This window comes from Sabethes cyaneus, chromosome 3, assembly GCF_943734655.1.
Source record: "Sabethes cyaneus chromosome 3, idSabCyanKW18_F2, whole genome shotgun sequence".
Taxonomy (NCBI): Eukaryota; Metazoa; Arthropoda; class Insecta; order Diptera; family Culicidae; genus Sabethes; species Sabethes cyaneus.
Genome location: NC_071355.1, coordinates 159,690,806 through 159,712,889, shown reverse-complemented (window position 1 = coordinate 159,712,889; position 22,084 = coordinate 159,690,806). Strand labels below are relative to the sequence as shown.

The window sequence follows — 22,084 nt, the reverse complement described above, 5'->3', positions numbered from 1 at the left end:
CATAAACTGAAAGGAAACCTAAAAGCAAAGCACAGAGTTGACACAGATTCTATATTTTCTACGATGGTCAGAATTGGTATAAAAACAAAACAAATTCCGAATGGACCTCCGGCGTTGATGGTCACCCAAAAACCAAAAAGCGACAGAACGTGAAGATGCCGCACCGCGATAGCAGGCTCGAGGTTGACCTATTTAAAAGCCGACACTGCCCAAAAAAAAGCAAGAAGTGCGAAATTCCGCTAGAATTCGACCTGGTTCCGAGATCAATAAAACATCGCCAATAGAAGCCTGACCAGGACCGGCAGCGGCCCATCAATCTTCCGTTCTCACACAAATTAACCGTCCAGATTTTCATTTAATCTTATGCCAAGCTAATAAATATTACAGCCCCCGCCGTTGTCTGCTTCTCTCTTGCTCCCGCACTCATTCGCTTTCCAACTTAAGTGGCTGCACAGGGTGGAGCAAATCTCGCGGTCATCCAATGCGCTGAAATCGAACCAGGAAGGGCAATCTAGAACAAATTATTAGTGTTCCACATTCATTTCCGAACACACTCTACTCTACTACTGCTCGGTTCGTTCGCCCCTTTGCCAACCAGAACAGAAAGTGGGGTCCATTGAGTAAAAGTAGTGTGGCCTCCTTTAGGAGGCGTAAATTGTGTTCAAAATTTAAGAACGCATTCGAAAACTCTTATCCCTCACTCTGAGGTTCTTCGGCGGTTGCCCGGCGACAGCCCCCCAAAAAGAAAAGGGTAAATGATTTGTTACACACCGACCGTCATCCTGGGGAACGGAGCGCGGAGTGCAGCACGGGAGTGGAGGTCGGAGCAACTGCGATCTAAACGGAAGGGTGTGTGGTGAGGAAAATTTGTTCACCTCGCGCGCGCGTTTCGGTCGCTTGCTCGCTCGCTAGAGCTCGTTCGCTTGCAATATGTTGCCGGTTGCCTATGCTATGCTATGCTGCCTGCCCATGTTGTTGGGCTGTTGCTGGCGCTGCTGGTGGAATGGGGAATTCAAACTGATGGTGATGATGGTTACCGCGCCGCCCGCGGATAATCGACGGAAAACGGTGGGACTCTGGTGCGTGATAAATGTTCAAAAAAAAACCTATGTTTGGTGGGAACGTATTTTGATGGATCTGGTTCCGATTCTGTCGGGTTTTATTTTACAAACCAACGAAGTTTTTCAATAGGATTTGGCGAAACTCAGAGTTTTTCCTATGAACTTTAGCTTGCATTACGCGAAATCTTCAAATATCAAAAACCATATCTTATGATTTCTTTTTACTAGTACAGACATCAGTTTGATGGAGGTCAATGCAGCTGCAAACAAACGTACGTGAAGAGTAAATTAACTTTTTCTCGCTTTTAAGCGATTTTGTTAAGTTATTTAGAATAATTTTTTCACGATTCATCAACTTTCTAAACACGGAAAACATTAATGTAAAGGGTGTCCCACATCAAATTGCACCACGGAAGAAACGCTGTAGAAAATTACCCATTAGGTATTTTCTCTTGAAAATTTGAGTAGAAGTAGTTTAGAGTGTATTGTTTACACTTTATTTTTATCGCGGTCAATTTTTCGAAAATTGGAAAAAATGGCGTCACCCGAAAAGCAACGTCACGAATTTATTTTGCGCAAGCACCTGGAAAATCTTCAATTCTCTCATCATGAATGATGAGACTTACGTCAAGGCGGACTTCCGGCAACTTCCGGGGCTACTGTACTGCATCGCCCAGCACAAGTTTGATGTTCCGGAGGAAGTAAGGATGCAGAAGCTTTTAAAGTTTGCCAAGAAATACATGATTTGGCAAGCGATCTGCTCATGTGGCAAACGGAGTGCACCGTTCGTGACTACCGGGACTGTAAACGGGCAGATCTACCTCAAGGAGTATCTATAGAAGCGTCTGCTTCCTCTGTCGAAGCAACACGAGGGCCCTATGATCTTCTGACCGGATCTAGCTTTGTGCCACTGTTAAAAAGATATCCTGGAGTGGTACGAAGCCAACGAGGTCACATTCTTACCCAAGGACATGAATCCCCCCAACGCACCGGAGTTAAGGTGCTTCGAAAAATACTGAACTATTATGAAGCAGGCACTACGGAAGCATCCCAAGCAGGTCAAATCTAAGCCGCAGCTAGGTTGTAAAAAACTTTTTGAGTGGAGTTAAGCGTAAGGAGTGAGTAAACGGTTATGGTATTGAAGTTTAATGAAATAAGTATGCTTACTAATGGGTTATATTTTATTGTCTGAAAGTTTGAAAAGGATCGGTCAATTAGGTAATTTTCTACAGCATTTCTTCCGTGGTGCAATTTTATGTGGGACACCCTTTACTCCGTATAAATACTTTTTGCTGGAATTGGGAGTAAAAAAATTCGTTTTTTGGCAACATATAATAGCTCGTCTATCAAATTATGGTAAAGTGCTAAACTATTTTCAACATATGTGTTCTAAAGCACATGAAACCTTATGATTTTATTATACACATGAACAAAAGAAAACAGTTTTGATTGTTTAGAAAGAATACAGCGAGTCTTTGTTTATGTTTATGAACAAGATATAGCACTTTTTTGTACTACTAGGATGACCGTGAATCCACCTAATAGGATTATACAAACTTTTAATTTTTTTAAATGCGTACTAGAAATTTAGTGTCTTCACAAAAGTTGTAGAACACACCTAAACAGGCAACTTTGCTGTATATAGTAACTATCTTTGTCTTAACGGTTGCGAAATATAATGATTTGTTTAAAGAGAGCACTCAATACTACTCAATAACTTTGCACACGATTTTTTATTGCTTTCAAATGTTCTACAAAGTTGTTCAGTATGTAAAAATACACATTTTCTCTGACGACAGTTTATCGCTAGGATGCATATAGATGATGTGAAAAAGTGAAATAAGGTTCGACAATATATTTTTTTGATTAAACTTTTATGCCCTAGTTGATATACTCCTAAAATTTTGGCATTATTAAAGCCCCAAGTAACATTGTGCATTTCATTGTGCAACCGTAATAACAGTTCAATAAAACTCAAATATGTTGTTTGGGTTGACAATGGCAATTATAAGGGACCATGGAAGACACTCTTACGATTGTTTTAATGACCAGAATTGATCTTAAATGCCATTATAAGAGTGTGAGAAAGCTCAAACTATTACCTGAAAATTCAACATTTATAAAAAAGCTCATTCGTGTCATCAGTGAGTGTTATTTCCCTGATCGCATTCGAAATTTTCTGATATTTCTCGATACTCTTTGTTCCAATAGCGAATTCCCATACAATCCCTAATTTTTCAGGTTGTTTTTGTACTTAAATGATATTTGAATTCATTTTTAATTTTGATTTAAACTTATTTTTTCCTTAAATGGTTGATTCAGCTAAAATTTGAAACCGACTCTATATTTGTCAAGTTGGCGAAAATTCATTCGAATAACGTTTAAGTTTGTACTGCAGTTGACAATTAAATAATGCATACTCAAACTGGTATCAGTCGTACACTTTTTCAACACAACGCAGAAAGCAACACAATGGAAGTTAATCAGAAACACCGTTTTCATTATTATTATTTTGCCCATTTCGCACCCTCCATTCGCCCGTGGTTCGGTCAGGTTCTATTCCAGAATCTCCTCGCTTGTTTGGCAAAACTGACTAGCCGCGAGAGCGTGCGGCGACAGGCGACGCCGGCAAGATGGTGATGGTGGCGGAGCAACACGTACGGTACGGGCGGCGGCAAGCAACAGAATCGCACGCTCACATAGATGCTTAGCAGCGACAGTCGCTTCTCCGTTCGGCTCGGGGGTCGGGCGGCGTAAGTCCGCGCGTGTAGAAGGTAGAATATCTTGGGCGAAAATCTCTCAACTGTACCGCAATGACCACCGCCGCCACCCATCAGCCAGCACCGTCCGTCCGTCCATCGTTCCTCATACGAGGATGAATAGCTAAGGCGTTCAGCGTTCAGAACGTTAAAGCTATCAGACCATGACGATGACGACGGGCAGCAGCGACGAGTCCCCCGGCGCAGTACCGGCGAAGAACCAAACGTGTGTAGAGACAGGAAGAAAAGCGAAAAGTCGTTACCCATATAAAGCGCAGCAGCAGGCAGCACGGATCGCGGAGGACGCTGCCCCGGCAGAGGCGGCGGAGTGGCTCGACTTATGGGGTTTTATTTTTGGTCTATGAAATTGAGACGGGAACTGGGCAGGGAAAGGGGTAGCAGAGGATGCGGAAGAGGATCACGCGCTGGAAAAACAACACACTGAAGCGATGAGCAAATGGGTGGTGAAGATCTCTGCGACTCGGCAGCGCTGTAGCACCGGGAGAGGCACAAATGTGAAGGTAAATTATTTATATTTACCACGTTCACTCATTGCTCTTTTCCCCTTCCGTACACACGCGGGATTTTTGTCTTGGTACTGTGTCTCGTTTTCGCCCCGCAGCGGACGTCAGTATAGAACGTAGTATTGGGATTGGATTGCCCGTGCGTCTCTGCGCGACCCGCTTTCTTGCCCGCCCGCCCCACTGGAGAACAGGTTCCGTGCGCTCGAGGTGAGCCGTGTGTGAGCTATTCATGCTACTAGAGATCGTTGACGTGATGCAGGTCAGCGACTTCCGCGGTGGTGGATCTTGTTTGAGCAAGTTCTGTCGCGCAATTCTCCTTCCTCTGTTTTGTGTTGCTGTTCTGCGGGGCTACGTGATCAGAACCAAGGGATCGTGAAATCATGGGGAAGGCGTGTAAATACCATTGACCTCGGTCAGCTTCTCGCCTGCCGGCAACAGCAACAACAACAGGCAGCGGCCAGAAGAAACAGAACTTCCAGGAACCTATAAGAGCCACTGTGGTGGGGTGCGGGGTCTGAGAAAGACATGGTTCCTCCTGTTCGCGCACGATATAGAGTGCGAGGTTCTCACGGCTCAGCTTGGCGTGGTAAGCTAAGCGGTCAATAATCTATGGTATTTCTGGGCACCAGAGATGACACTGCAGAATGCAACCGCCTGGTGTTCTGAAATGCGTGACCACGCAAACTCTTGATAAGGTGTGTGTTAAATTCTAGTCGATCTACGAGGCAGCCGTTGGCTGCGATCATTGTTGGGCTTTGTAAGTTTAGCGTTGTATTGGAAGAAACAAAATCCATATCAAAAGCCTCGTGTTGAAAACGTTGGAAGCAGTTGAAACGAGGAGCGATAAAAAATGAATTCTGAAACTGGAATTTCAAGTTCGATGGACCTTTTTTGATTGCGCTGTCCGTGAAATAGCTTGAGGAAGCGAAGCAAGGGAGGCGGGATCCAGTTGGTCACATTTGTGAAACGCGCAAATTGTGTGTGTGTTTTTTTTCCTTCGCTGCAGAGAATCCATCTGCCGTGCGCGTGGTTGCCACTCATCTTATGCCTTCGCAACTGGATGTCAACATATATTCATGAAGTGTTAAACTACGGGGCTCGAAGGCACGAGTGCGACGAACTGAAAAGAGCAGACGGCTCAGCTGTTGATTGCTGGCAAGGTTTCGGATGAAATCAAGAGTGTCCGGACTTTCATGGTGGGCGGCGGTTAGTTGTGGTATAAATATGCAAATGAATGTTTTTGATCTGGCACATCTTCAGCGACTCGAGGCCGCTACCAGTGGTCGCTGGCTGCAAAGCTGTGACGTTAAAAAAGCAATCAATCTAGATGCAATGCCTGAAGCTGGCCTCAATTTTTGAAGGTTTCACCGAGATATAGCGGTTCATAGCGCACAGCTGATTAGAAGAACATTTAGCTGATGAAATATTTGGAAAATAATCCAACTTAAAAACCGGTATCATTTCCTCCCGTCGACTCATTCGACGTTGTAGGATTTCGCTAACATTCGCAATGCCGGCTGCAGATGTAGAGCGCGGATTACGTCATCGTCGTGAACCAGACAGCCTGACAGACAAACAGCGGCGAACCAGACACTGCCGGCCAGGGGACATCGTCGTATTGGCGCACAGAAAAAAAATTGTTATTGAGCAAAACTGTGTGCGCCTTCATTTCGAACTATTCGCGTGGCAACTGCAATGAAATTCATGGCACACTTTGCCTGCTGCGGCCTACGGGCGCGAAAAGCAGCAGAATCAAAACAGTACCAACCGGCACCGGGATGGATGGCGCAGGCAGGGGTGAAGTTGTTTACGTTGACACAAAAAAAAAACCACAACAGACATTGGGTTTTTGCGATTTCAACCCTGCTAGCTCCGAAAGGGGCATTCCCATTACACCACCGACACGACGACAGTACGTGCAGTGCAGCGGTGCGACAGTTGCAGCAGCCGCAGCTGCAGTTGCACATTGCACAAGCCGAAAATGGCAAAGCCTCTGACGAAATCAATATTTGTGCTGTGTTCCCCACAGTAACGCCAAAAACACGACTCACCGCCTTCCGCTGCAGATCATTACACTCATCGTGGCCAAGTCCTTCGTCGAGACTGTGCAAAACGCGACTGTCGACGCGGAAATTAGGCGGACAGCTGCTCCGGCACCAGGCAAGAACTCTGTCACTCGACACGCCCTGCTCGGTCTCTGGGAGGTTTTGTATATTCATTTCGTTCGACGAAATCCAATTCGTAGGAATGGTTATACAATTTCTTGTTTTGCTTAATTTGCACCTTTCGCCGGTAGTATATGGGTGCACCAGGAGAAGCAGCCGTCGTCGTTGTCGTTTAGCGTTTGCTCACCACCAGCCGGGCGGCTGCCATTGCGCGGGCGGCTGATTCCGACTGCGCTCTGAATCACTTTTTAAGACTCTCGCGCGAGCGTTGAAAATAACTTGAAGCGAGCGGAAGAGAGAGTGAGAAAAAGAGCAACACTCTCCTAACCTAACGGGCTACCCGGCGGCGAAATAGACATGAAGAATCGCTAGTAGAACTCCAGCAAAGCAGCTGCTAGCGACGACGTAACATTTGCCGATTACAAAAGTTATTAGGAAATTTTACTTTCACTCCCCGGGAAAGCAAAATGGCATAATTGCTGCTGGCCCGGTTCGAACGCAGCACGGGGGGTAGCCGGGTAGACGCGGTTGTTGTTGTTGTTGCGAAGAAAGAGCTCAAAACAGACATGCGAAATGAGGTTTCCGCGGCATTGCCGGCGTTTACTGACGAAGAAAGCAGCAAAACAGAGAAAGGTTAGAGCCGCGAGCTGGCTGCTGCTGGTGCTGCGGCTGCGGCTGCCGCGCCGACGTCTTCAAAGAAATGTAGTCCAATCAGAGCCGTTTGCGCTGGATATCTGTGCAGCTTAACATTTCGAGTGACTCGATAGTCAACGCAGAGAAGACGACCGGCTAGGACACCACACTGGGCGGCGGCTTGCTGGCTGGCTGGCTGGCTGACTGCGGTCGCTATCATGACATACTTATTCCGTCGCGAAGTCGGCCAGGTCTCGACCAGACGTGCGACGTGCAATTGTTACATAATGCGCTGACGTTGTTGATCACGGCAGGCTGGTGGCGTTCAAGACTTGAATAACACGGCAGAGTTAAACCGGTCCGAGATCAGTCCGCCAGTCTGCTGCTGCGGCACTCTTAGCTGCCGCCGCCGCTGCTGCTGCTGCTGCTGCTGGGTTGAAAGGGAAAGGATTCCCTTTTTAGGGTCATTTGATAAGATGAGGCGTGGGAAGATCTTGACCCGTATGAAGAGTTATGAAATCGGCAGTTGTAATTCGGCAGACAAGTATAGGACGATTGGCTTATTTGGCCGCTTGATTCCAAACGATTACAGAAATGTACGAGTGTCTCGTCAATTCTTTCCTCCTAGTCAACCGCAATGCACCCACGTCAACCGGAAGTCACACTCGCACGCGATTAGAATACGGAACAGAATCGGACGCTGCTTCTGGTTGGCATATGCTTTCGCGCCGCCATCGTCGTCGTCGTCGGTATATTACACCGTATGCAGTAAATCAACAACGCCACCGATGGGCATCAACTTGGAAATTGGTGCGATGAGGTGGCCGCCAGCCGCCACCGTCATCATCATCCACACCATCATCAGCGTTCGCCATCATAGTCGTTTTCATGATGCGTGAACAGAAATAATTTATCGCCGGCAGTTACTTCGATCTGGTTGGCTCTAAAAGCGTAAACGTAAGTGACGATGATGAATGGGTAGATTGCGGATGGGACCGCTTACTGGTGGACCAACGCAACGCACCGGATTCTGATCGCTCCGGATTCACCGTTGACGTCCGAAAATGCTGATCCGAACTGAAGTGTGAATCATTGGCGACATGACATCGTTTGCCATCTAGGAATACTGCATTAGCTGCTGGAATACGACCTGGTAAGAAACCATCTTTCTCTACCAAAAATAGGTGCGACTACCAGCGTAGAAACATCCAAAATTATTGAAATGTTTTTTTTATTGCTTCAAAAACACGAAACTGAAAATTTCAGAAACTAATCTGAACCTTAAGGTTCAAGCACGGGTTATTGATTTCTGAAATTTCAAAAGCAGTTGTTATGCTTCAAACATTAGTAATGTTCAGTTGTTATGCTTAAAACATTACCCAAGTAGCACACTTTTGTCATATCTGGTTGCTGCAACCTATTTATGACTGAAATTAGTCATTAATCGTTTGCCACAACCAGTTTATAACAACTGTGCTAGTAGGGTAGTGGTTGTCACTTCATTCTTTCTATCTATCAGAACACAATGAATATATTTTTGTGTACGTAACTTTTATTTTGAGCGTAAAACTACCTTTGAAATCACAAAAACCAATGATTCGTGATTGAACCTTAAAGTTTTCAAATGACACAGCTGTTTAGTGACATACACTACCCAAGTAACAATCTAATTTGTCTTATTTGATTGCCAGTTCTGAAGCATGACTGAAGAAACATCCATGAAACTGTATTATAAATATGTGAATTCACCTTATGAGCGATTTTAAAGGATATTTAATTTCCGTTTAAACTTTCGTTTCATTGTTTGCTTAATGCTTGAAAATATTTTTGAAAAAGTTTTATAACATTCTTTTGCAAGATGGATTTATCTTAGCATTATTGCTGTCATAAAACTCTCGTAAACCGTATATCTTCGAAAAAAACCCGCTCGCTTATGAAAAGACATTCTGGCATATAAAACTAATCTGTCAAAATGGACAGCAAAACTTAGAAAATTTTTGGGTTTTCAGCCACAGGCAAGTTTCAAGGTACTGGCGAAGAACAGTGAGAATACGAGAGAAATTTTACGACCGTATAAAGATGTCGAACGAAAAAACGAGGCCAAAAGGTTTTCTCGAAAACCTGATAAACATGAATAACAGTGTCTGATCGGTATGTGGCGATCGATCAGACTGATGTGGAGTTTTTCGGAAAACGTCTTGATGTTTTGCTCAATGCAGATGTAAAATTTTATCTGAAATTAGAAGTGATGAACTTTTTGCAAGACGGAGAAACGGAAATCTGGCGATTTACCAAATGTCTGGAAGATTTTGCCTAGCAGTCCTTCGGCAGCAATTGCCACAAATCACGCGTGAGTTTTTCTGTTTTCATAGCAAGAAGCACAAAACTCACACATATTTCTTCCCGCTTGATCACACTCTGCTTTGCTTCAACTGCTACCCGGAGCTATGCACAAATACATACAAATTCCCTGTTGAACAGCAAAGGCATTCTCTCGTGCGATACGTAGCTGTGAGTGAGCGTGAGAGAATGAATCTCTAAATAAATCACAAAGTTTAACTAAAACGCACATTTAAATTATTTGTTTATTCTTATTAGGCTTGTTACTTTCTAGTTAAGAAAATGTCGATTCCCGCGAACGTAAGGAAAAACGTAAATTCCGCCAATATGTTTGCCATTTTAATTCATGAATGTGTGCTGCATTTTTCGTTGCTGATGTTTTCTCTGACGGTAGATTCTCTTTAGCTCTCTGGTTCGTTGTATGAAATTCCAGCTGTGGGAGAATTAAGCAAAATGCTCACAGCTGAATTAGGTTCACATCGCATAGCAACAGAGACATCGCGCATAATAGCGAGAGAAATGCATATGTGAGTTTCGCGCTTGTGATCAAGGTTGAAATTTCATGTGCTTGAAATCTCATTAAGTTTTTTGCTGCTATGAATTTTTCAGCACTGGTTAATTGCACTAAGCTTATCGCCGATTTTGACAAAGACTTTCATTAAATGGGTTGAGCTGTTATACTAAACAGTTTAAGTTTTGTTTGCCTCATGGTTTTATCGAGTCAACGCGGCTATTTCAATCTCAAAAGAAAATCACAAGAGTCAAACTCTCACACGCGCCTCAAAGAATTCCAAAAAAATTTTAAGACAGTCCCAAAAGAGATTTAAAAGAGTTTTAAAATAGTTTCAAAACAGTCTCAAAAGAAATTCTACATAGTCTCAAAAGAGTTTGAAACGAATCTCAAAAATGTGTCGCAAGAGAGTTTCAAAAGTGTTTCAAAAACGTCTTTTAAGCATTTCTAGAGTTTTAAGAGTCCCAAAAGGAATCTCAAAAGGTACTTAAAACAGTCTTGGAAAAGTCTCAACATGATCTCAAATGGGTGTAAATAACTTCTCAAAAGAACCTCAAGGTAGTTTCAAAGACGCCTCAAAAATTTCAGTAGAATCTCAAAACAACCACAAAAATGTCTCAAAAGAGTTCCGAAAGAGTTTCAAAGGAATCTCGTGAGTTTCATAGGAGTTCAAATGAGTTTAAAAAAAGAGTTCCAAAAGGGTTTCGAAAAAGACTTAAAACAACTCCAAGAAAGTGTGTGAAAAAAATATCTGTGTGAAAAATGTCTCGAAAAATCTCAAGTGAATCTCAAAAGTGCGTCAAAAGAATCTCAAAAGAGTCTCAAAAACTTTCAAAAGAATCTCGAAAGTGTTCAAATGAGTCTCAAAAACAGCCTCAAAAGTATTAAAAGGATACTCAAGACTCTTCTAGTAGAAGGTAGAACGCCAGTGATTATAGCTATCTTGCAAAAAACAGGGATGGATCGATCACTTCGACTAAATTTTGATTCATTTGACAGTACCGTCTCGGCCGTGCAAAATTTGACAAAGTTGTATATCGGACATTTGTAGAACTAGTTATTATCTACAATTTTGTTCAATAAAGTTTTGCTTTAGTTTTGCGTTCATTTAGTCATCAATGAGGTACTAGCATTGTAGCGCCGTAAATACAAGATACAGCAAAACTTTGTTCAGCAAAGTTATAGATAATAACTAGTTCTACAAATGTTCCATATACAACTTTGTCGAATTTTGCACGGCCGAGACGGTACTGTCAAATGAATCAAAATTTAGTCAAAGTGATCCAACCTTTCTTGGCAAAAAACTTGGCTACTTTAAGTAGGGATGCGGCACTAGCTCTTCAGCCTGTTTCTATTTTAGGTCTACTCTCTGTTCTCCACATCCTAGGCGTAAAATCATCACTAATTCTTACCAATATGCACTACTATGTTGCACATTCGTTTCGTGGTGGTTCTTCAGGTACAGATAACACGAAAACAGAGTAGGCTCAATAATTAGAAGCATGTCGAAAACACCATCCAGTGCCCTAATTTAATGAAGTTTTATTTAAGCTCAATTTTTCTTTTTCAAGATTGCAACAAGTTCAAATAAACTTATTCTACTCTTGAAAAAATCTCCTTTTTCTCGTGCCAGAAATATTAGTTTTATTGACACGTTATGGTGAAAGCAGATAAAAGCCCTGAAAAAAATCGCGAACAAGGCTGTTTTGACTACTTTCGAAATGGTAGCCAATTGCATAGGATATATGCTTCAGTCGGGGGACAATTTGTATGCTCCATTTATCAGTTTCCGATTGAACTATATGACAATATGGTGTGCCATTACGTAGGCCTTAAACACATACCAAAATTATAGCACTTTGTTGGCTAACATATCTAAACTATTGCTTTTTCTGGCATTAGTCTGTACTCCCTTAATTGTACTAATGTTCCTATAATAGTGGTACTTTGTTTACCTCCCTTAGTAACGCTCGCAGTAAACATAGTTTAATATGCTTTATATGAGTTTTATGACCGTTTTACCGCAGTTTTGTAGAATTATAATTCATCAATTGTAGAACCATCGTTTCAAAAAATATCAATATATATGTATGACCGCATTTCAAGGTCAAGCCTAAAAACATGAGATTAGTCAATTTTTTGAATGGTTCTCTGTGCGATTCGTAAAAAGTAATACTAATGTTCCTATAATAGTGGTACTTTGTTTACCTCCCTTAGTAACGCTCGCAGTAAACATAGTTTAATATGCTTTATATGAGTTTTATGACCGTTTTACCGCAGTTTTGTAGAATTATAATTCATCAATTGTAGAACCATCGTTTCAAAAAATATCAATATATATGTATGACCGCATTTCAAGGTCAAGCCTAAAAACATGAGATTAGTCAATTTTTTGAATGGTTCTCTGTGCGATTCGTAAAAAGTAATTTTAATTACATGCCCTCCGTGTAAATTAAATTGGACATTTCCTCTTCCGATATATGCAGCACGCTACACTTTTATAAACGCACAACTATTGAAAGATTACCACAGATAAGAAATGAAAATTTGTTGTTGCGCTCATGGCGAAAATGACGATTTTCTGAGAAATTTTAACATGGCGGCCAAATCCAAGATGGCAGCTAAATTTTTTTACTTCATTTGAAGGCCCTGTTCTTCTTCTTAATAGAACCATGCAATTTACTAGTTGTTTCATTGCCAATTTAAGAAACATCACATGACATAGATCCCAAACTTTGCTAAAAATTCTACTTTTTTAAACTTTTTTGATTAGGATTTTTCATGAAAATTCATTGCATTTGTACTAATAAAATAAATCAACTAACTAAAAAGTTATATTAAAAATTTGTAATCAGCACTAAGCGACTGACGAAATGAGAGCAACCACGGAATTCTATTCAACTTTTTTAAGCATTACTTTAATCTCAAAAGATTTGATGAAACATATTATTAGTATTCACCCATTTTCTGTGGATTGTATAATTAAATTCCATCTTAGATCCGACAAAACCGGGCTGGCACTACCGACTACCGAGTACCGGTATGTACCGGGTCGAGCCGTTCAATCCGGTAGCACTGCTAATAGTTAGATGCACCTAAACATGTGCGCCCTCCTCCTCCCTAGGGCGTGTGTGCGTGCGTGTGTGCTTAGTTGGGCATGAAATGTTTGTTCTAGCAAATCGAGTGCGAATAAGAGTTTGTGCGGCGCACGAAGCGCTTCCCGTTCCCGTTCCCGTCCGCTTGCTCGCTCGTTCGGCACTCCGTTTTCCTCTCGGCGCGCGGCGACGATCAGAAAAGGCAATGGCGTGAAATGCGAAGCGCGGAAAGTGCGGATTTTCTCCGATGATGGCAGAAATATGCGGCAAGTGGAATGGATATGATTTGCTGGTGCTGGTGTGCGATGTCTTGTTCGGGTGTGTATGTGTGCGTATGTGAGCGAGATAATTTCTTGGCGTTTGATAGTTAATGACGACGATGATCGCTTTACTACGTTAAGAGCAGCCACATGCGAATCGGCATGGAAGCGCGTGTGGCACCGTATTGATATTCCAGCTACTTTTGGGGAAAGTGATTTGCTCTAAATGTTTACTTTTTTTCGAAATTTTAATATGTTTAGCAAAAAATCGCCGCAGCCGAACATCATTAGCGGCCAGCGCAGCGGCTTCGAGAGCGTGTGGCGTGCCGCGAGTCGCGAGGGATGGATTCTCTCATTTGAAAGCTATTAGTAACAGTTTGTTTACTGTCCTTGGATTGGCGTTGCCACACGCAGATATGGTTTGCTCATTAAGCAGCCGACCATGATTTATACGTTTATGCTCGACAATCCTACATTTCCTGGAAAGCTATTAGTCGGATTATAGATAAAAAGCACTACTCGAATACAACGGTTAGCGTTCTGCTGCTGCTACTACTGCTACTAAGTGGTAAATATTTTCAAATTGGTCTCATACATATCGTTATTAAGGTGAACATCTCTTTGTTATAAGCTCATTACAATACATATTCGAAAAGCACATTGGAAAAAGGGTGGCAACAACACGCTGTTTTGTGTACGACAGAATGAATGTGTTTGCGTTCGAAAGAGCGGCGCAACGTTTCGGAGTACATGGTTTCGCGCCCGTTCAGGGTGGCTTCAGATAGCGACTATCGCCGCCAGGCAGAATTAGATTTGGGAAGAAAGAGCAAACGGTGTGTGTGTGTGTGCTGCTGCTGCATAGGTATGCCTTCGACTTAACTAAATTGCTTGAACTACATCGAATCGAAACATTTTTACACACTGACGGACAATATTCTACCGTTGATAAAGATTATGTTGTTTTTTTTGTCTGTTTTGATTTGTTCGTTTCGTTTTCTTACGTTGAAAAATGAAAACAAATGCTTAGTTTGTGCGGTAAAATCCCGCCCGTGTTTGCAAATAGTACTGGTGTATGATTGCTATTTTGAGTCTGTGTTTGTTTTGTATAAATATGAGCTAAAAGTTTTCTAGTAAAAATTCGGCGAAATACGTTCTGAGTATATCCATTGTGTCAGTTTTCAAATGGGTTGAGTTTAAAACTACGGCTTAAATTCCCTAAATATGTTATCAGCGCTATCATTCACAGTTGTGTTATTTTTCTTCCTCTTCTTATGTTGTCAGTAGATGCACGGAGAAGATTTGCTTTTAATTACTATGGAAAAGTGTTTTCGAGGGGAACTACCCTCCGATTTTGGCTTAGGTTTTACTGACCTCATTTTTTAGTAGTAGTTTTTTTCGATTTTCAACATCTACAACGAAACTTTGGGTCACGGTCTAATTGATTGATTGATTGATGATAGTTGAAGACTACCCTCTCTACTATCGTGCCATATCTCTAAAAGAGCTACTTAGCTGAAAACCGATTGCAGTTATACAAAAATATAGGCCTATTTATCAAGCACGTGGGACAAATCCAAATGATTACACACACTGGCAACACGCATAAAAAGCTGTAACGGCATCAAAAACTGGCGACGTTCTGACTAAAACCTAACTCTGACTGCAGTTACCCGCATCAGCCACCAGAGGGAATTGCCACTCGGTGGAAAAATTGAGATCATGGAATGCTGTTTTAAACTGTGGTTTAGTATTTTCTACAAATGGTTTTAAATACTGCCGGCAGGTCCGCGTATTTAGTGTGCGTAGTGCGGTCATCTTAACGCACACCATCCGCTAACCCGCTGCTGGTTTCGGTTTTAAAATGATAAAACAAACGAACAACACGTTTCTGCAACTACTTTAATCCAACCGGCCGCACCGTCGATTGACACTGGATGGAAGTTTTCCTCAATCATTGTATAATATTGTTGTTTACAGTTTCGTTTATATGTATGTAGATACTTCACCTCCCGCAGATAACAATAATAAGTTTGTTTGATTGATTAATAACTGGTTCTTTCGCCGCGGCATTGCATTTGCAAGCGCTTCTTGTGTTTTTTTTTGTTATCTATGTTAACGCTTTCTGCACAAATACGCGTACACATGTTCAACAGTAGCTGCGCGTTCGATTGTTTCTCGAGTCACCCTACACCACAATACTCAAATAACAACGGAGTGAGAGAGCCGCACACACTTCTAAGGATTGATTAATCTTTCTCGATCTCTCGACACTTGTTCTTTCGCATTTCAAATTTTGTTTTAAAATACTAACATTTTGGTTTGTTTATACTTTTTTTTGTTTGGTTCAACATATAACAAGAATTCCAATAACGATGCTAATCATTTGCTGAGAATATAATCGATGGTATGAGCGAAAGTTTGCTAGTTAAAAGCTTGTTGTGTGCTTTGACTATGAGCGATGGACCATTTTGATGGAGATGCTTTAGTGACGTGTGAGATGGTTCATGAGAATCGTGCGGTGATCGGCGATATGCGCGAGTGTGCGTATGAACGTGATCGATAAATTTTGTCAATGCGTGTTCCAAAGTTGCCAAACTTGCGGGTGGCAATCTGAACTCAACGGTCAAAGGTACAAAAAGCAATGCAAACAAAGCGGAATCATATCTCGATTCCGGACACACACAAAAAGGCAATCGCCCTTGGCCTTGGCCTAAGCGTGTCGATTGAGCCGGGGCCGGGTAAGCCCCAAGTGAAAATACCGTTTGGCGAAGGTTGAACAAAAAAAAAACTGACATGTCATGTCTTTGTGATAAATCTGCAACTCGTCATTCGTCAGCGAGCGAGAGTGTACGGGGGGCGGGCCGATCGGCCGTGAAGGTTGCGACCACTGGAATGTTAGTATCCCACATGATGAACAACCCAAAACGAACGAACGGGGATTCATTCATTCATTAGGTATGCAGAAGAAGTCTTAACGGAACCGTGTCGTTCGTGTGTCGTGACCGACATGTGTTGTCAGGGGGGCGCTCCAATCGACGAAAAAACAGCAAAAAATCTGACAACTCATCCCTCTTGGGTGCTGCTATTAGAGAGGGCGTGCAAGAAAAAAAAAACGTTGCGCAAGAAGTTAAGTTGAATATTTCACAGTGAGTATTTTTGTTGAATCCGATCGCAATCGGTTGAATTGGTGATTTTGTTTTCAGTGTCGTACCACACCGCAGCAGCAGCTGTCAAAGAGACGTAGTAGGTAATGCCAATGTTAAAGCAGATGAGTAACGATAATGATGTTTGATGATCTGTGATGATTGAGGGCTTACAATGTTAGGCGATCACAATGTTGCTTTTTCCTTCTTCTACTGCTTCTTCGTCTTCTCTACTTCTATCAACAAGATTAAGCTGTGACGTATAAAAACGACTGTGAATGAATAAACGCGCGTGCCTGAAAAACCTGTTACGCGGCCTTGACACATGACGAAGATAATGATAATGATGAGGATGACGATGATAATGACACTAATGATTCCGGCGCTAATGTACATAGCAAGAATGAGCATGATTTGGTTACAAAATATCAATTTCATCATATATATTATATACGTATGTGGTGCGCGGGTTTTCAACATTAACCGATTCCCCGTTCCGCTGCCCCTCCTAGCCTAAACATACTGTGAAACGTGACAAAAATCTCTGCGTCCTCGAGGATGCTACCGAATGTGGAGACACGGAAACAAAAAGCGTTATTATTGTTTGGAGTTCCTAACTCATGTTTGCTTGCCGTTTCTTTTTTTTTGCTCCTCTCAACTTCACTCTGTACAAATATTTTCTGGGCTTTCCTTGTCGTATTTACACTTGGTTTTACACGCTAAAATGGTTAAGTTCCCTTAGTTGTCACTCTTACGGACTATGGTGAAACTGTTGTTGTTGTTTTTTTGCTGGTTCCCAACTGTAGCGGGAAAAAAACGAGACAAATGCAAGGAAGAAGACGCTTTCGCTTATGTGTGTGAGTGAATGTTCTGAATTTTCGTTCTGGTCGCCTCCGAATGTGTTTTGTTGTATTAAATAGATCGAATAAGAAATATATATAGATCGTAGAAAAATAGAGTTTTTTTTTGTTTCGCTATCATTTCGCTTATTTCATTTTTTTTATTCATTCAACATTGTTCCAAAACTAAAAACGATATAATTAATTGCTGTTGTCGATTCGGTTCGGTTTATCGATTTCCATGTTTAACTAAGCAATTAATTATCGATTTGTGTTGTTTACGAGTTTCTCAACTAAATTGTAGCTACTCTTCCACTCCCGGTCGCCATTTTTTAGCTTACGAGATAGAAAACTTTTAAGGAAAAACTTCAAAGACGAGTACTGGTTACGCTTAACACATTAGATTACTGCTGCTACTAGGTATGTATCAATATAGTGTTTGGTAAATCTCTAAACAGATGAAAGGACGACAGTCTTGTGTTAGTTATTTCCGATACCTTCCTCCTACGACCGGCGACCAATGTCGGCGGCTGTGATAAACACGTACATATATTATGGCTTCTCTGACGGTTCGACCTCCACGCAATTAAATACATTCACAGCGTGTGATCAATCTACAAACGAACTAGTTTCTTCTATTTGTTTTCGGGCTTCTTCGTACACAACCTATATCGGATGAAAAATAATCTATCTTCTTTAAGTGATTCGTCAATCAATTTCCTTTAATTGCCAATAAGGGTGGTAGCTAGTCCTGAATGGCCAGAAACAATTTTGCTACAGTTTTCCGAGTCAGTGTGACGCAGGCTGCAACTGAGCGCACCGACCGATCACGAAGACCTATGTAACATAAATCATAACACAAACCTGACATTCATGTTGTGTCTAGTAAAATAATGAGGAGAAAAAAAAACAATAGACAATCAAAAAACAGCATGCGCTAGCTATTGAACAAAGCAAAAAAAAAACTGGCAACACTGTCAACTGAAACATCGTCATCATCGGTGTCAAACCCGTTCGCAACGCAGCCGCCGCCATCGCGCAGCAGTTCGCCGGTTCTACTGAGTGTTTGCTGGTGCCAAATGGCGACAATGTTGCCGTCGCCAAATTTCCAGACTACAATTTGTTTATTCTGACTGGGGGCTCGTTGGAGCCCAAGCAACCGCAGCGCTTATTTTCCACCCACCGCCCACGGAGCGAGGAAAAAACGCGTTTCACTCTCTACCAGAGTGCAGTGCCGTCGTCGTCGTCTGTGGTGGTCATCAGTGTTAATACAGGTCCCTTTATTGGGAACTGTTGGTGTTGTTGTTGCTGCTGCCGAAATTTGAACGCACGAGTGTCATGGGAAATAACCTTTTTTTTTGTTTTTTATCCTACAATTTATCCCCTTCCAGCTTCCAGTTGAGACGAACGACGGTCGGGAATTGGCAGGTAAGGTTACGACGCTGGTACAGTGTAAAAAGTGTACATGTTTGGAATGAAAACTTTATTGAGAACCCAATCTAGCAGGTAGGAAAACCTTCAGAAAGTATTGTTTTAATGGTCCTGAATAGGTTCGGATAATATGGCATATAAAATTAATGGAAAAACCATGTTGTGAATGGTTAAACAAAGGTTTTGAAACCAAACTTTCAATTTTTAAAGTTTTATTTTCTCCGTAGTCGTAACAAATTGAACCTATTGTTCGAAAGGTTTCAACAATCATTCGACTAACAGTCCGACAGGCCAACAAACCGAAGAAACAATCAAAAATGGGTCTAAAGTCTAAGGGGAAAACAAACTTCTCGACCGAGCAAGCCGAGTAACCAACCGGACTTGGATTGACGTGCTTTACTATTTTCTCAATTATTTGCCTCCGGAAGACCACATTCCATCGTTCAATCAAGCGAACCTCAGCGGATCGGACGGCGGACGGGCACTGGTCGAAGACAAATTGGAATTCTTCGAGGAAAAGTAAACCCAATACCAGCGACCAAAGCATACGAGGAGCCGCCCAGGAAGACAGGGAAGAAATTCTTTTGACGCTGGAAACCATCAACCGAAATGTGAGGAACAACCAATGTCTTCTTGATGAATATGCGTGAAGATATGTGTGTATGTGCATGTATGCGGCTCAAGTAATGGGCACCGGCGGATGCAGCAGGAGTAGAAGTATGCCTAGGCCATCTTTCAATAATGGCTGCTATGAGCTGCCATTCTCATGCTGTATGATAGATCACCCGATGCTGTGGATGCTGTCATCTGTTATTCGCTGCGGTTCAGACTAGTTAAACAATTTTTTTATAGCCACAGATTATTTACACTGTTTGATGACTTCTACTTGACTAGCTGACAGTATTAGAGGAGTTTTTTGCCATCAGATTACATTTAAATATTTCATTTAACCTTGCTAAATTTGATCGTAATTTTTGCCTGAGTAGCGACTATAAATGACGGAAGTGTTTGGTGGTGCTGGCCCAGTTTGTACACCATTTCTGTCCCATTTTCCTGGAGGACTCTACGCTACTGCTCTAAGTAGCAATCAAGACCTAACGACAACTATTATTTAGAGTGTCTGGTGTGCCTACTACGGCTCTGCAGCAGTCCTCCACCCGGTTCAAGCTCTTTTTCCTTCTTTCTCACTCGACACAGTCGAGGAGGCAAATAAATTTACGACGTTGTTGTAACTGCCGTTCAATTACTGCGCTGCTGCCCGTCTAAAAGCCAGCACACGCTTAATCGGTCATAAGTTTCTCACTGTAATCGCACTCCTCACATCGCATCGGCTTCAGCTAGGCGCGCGTTTCGACGATGGAAATAAACCGATGACGAAAGACAGAACCCCGTAGCATACCGCGGAAGGTTCACTCACAGCAGAGCACACGCCCTAATTCAGTACTCACTCCTAATTAAAATAAGCATCTGACGACGACGAGGACGCGTTTATGTTTCCGCTCGCGACGCGGTCAACCGCGCACCGATCGAAACTTCCCAGAGTCTCTTCCATGAGTATTCCCACCGCTTGTACCACTTCTAATCGAATCATTGCGAAACCGGCAAGTGTTTATACAATCTTGAAAAAAAAATCCCAGCGAAAACCTCTAGGTGTAACGGTGGTTGCCATGCAATATCCCTTTTTATTTGATGGAGACGCATGGCTTGGTACGTGATGCGTCTCCATTGCATTTTTTTGCATTCCTCCGTTCCGAAAGAGTAAGCAATCTGCGCCATAAATCAAATTGTTTATTTCATTCAGTTTGAATAAAAATCCACTTCTAGAGCTGAATTCGCGTTCGCGAATTGCACCGATCGACCGACCGACCGGCCGACCGAGTCGGGCGTCCTCCGAATTCGGATCAAATCTTACCAACCATTTGGAAATCACTTTCCCACACCTCGTTGTCACGTTCCCCCGGTCCCGTTGCCATTCTCGTTCCCGGGCTTCCACTCTGGAAGAAAAAATGCGCGCTTTGGATTATTCTCGGTCGATCGCACGTACGCAACCAGCTACTCAGTGCTCATCACGGAAAGTGCACCATTTCGATTGCGATAGCATCACGCTGCTGGCTGCTGGCTGAGTATACTACAACTACTAAGTTGCTGCAGCACGATATACAGCGTTGGATTAACTTCACCCGTCCTCTTCCTTCGCGGCCGTCGCGTCGTCCGGTAGCAAAACTTCCTCTCTCTAACTTATTCTCAAATGCCGCTGCCAGCTAGCGCACCAGAACGAGACAGCGCCGGATGGTGATTACTGCCTGCTTGGCTGCTAGCAGCGTAGTGGTTCGTTCAGCAGAAGTGCTCGTGGTTTCCGCGAAATTGAACCACTTAACGAGGGGTGACTGGACGGCCGTAGACGGTCGATGGGTGTCTGGATAGAAATTTGATCGTTACAATCTTGCCGTTGCTAGTAGAATGTGGTACAAATTGCCGGCCTTAATTGACGGTTTGATTTTAGATCTTGAGGAGAAATTAGTCGTCGTTATTGGTTTTTTCTAATCTCAAAAGCAGGTTTTTGTTACTCAAAATATGATTTTGCTCATAAAAATATTTTTGTACTCTGATTAGCAACGTAGAATGCAGTTAAAAATATTTCATAAGCAAAGACTATACAATATTTCTGTGTTTGATTAAAGAATACTCGACCACCATTTCTTCAAACTCATTTTACATATTCGAAAACAATGGCAGAAGCGAATATGAATTGCCAAACCAAAACAAGTCAGCCTTATTCAACGTGTTTTCTTTCATTTCGCTCCGGTTGGTGGCGAGCGACACCACGATCGGACAGAACTTGACTGCGAAACCCTGGGCTGAAGTGGCGAAATTCGATTCCCGACTTCGTTAGGATTGCTCATATCTACGCCACGACACTGAAACGATGCTCCGCCGTTCGAATGTTCCGAACCCGGATTCGGTCATTTTGCGGTGACCTTCAGAGCGAGCATTGTGCCAAGTCGGCAATTTTCGAATGCAACAACCAAATACCTTGGTTTTGTCGGTGACGACGGCGATATTCGCCAAGCGAAATACAACCAGCGAGCGAGTGAGCGAGTGCAGGCAGGCGAACAATGACGGAGAGAAGCGACCCTTTTGGTTAGTACCGATGAGCGAGAGAAAACAAAAAGATTACGACGAAAGAAGTGGTGACTGGTAACAACGCTCGAAAGCGCCAACTCTCGCCATCTCTTTCGTCGTAATCGGGCACTTGGGTTTTTGAGTGTTAGTGAGTTAGTTAGTCGTTTGAGTTGTAGTTTTTTTTAGAGTAAAGAAATTTG

At 42.5% G+C, this 22,084-nt stretch overlaps 1 long non-coding RNA gene across 1 annotated transcript in view; it reads right to left on the bottom strand.

Moving 5' to 3' along the window:
* The window catches only part of LOC128741892 (uncharacterized), a 442,705-nt gene that overhangs the window by 154,269 nt on the left and 266,352 nt on the right, over positions 1-22,084 (bottom strand). The gene's annotated exons all lie outside the window — the stretch shown is intronic.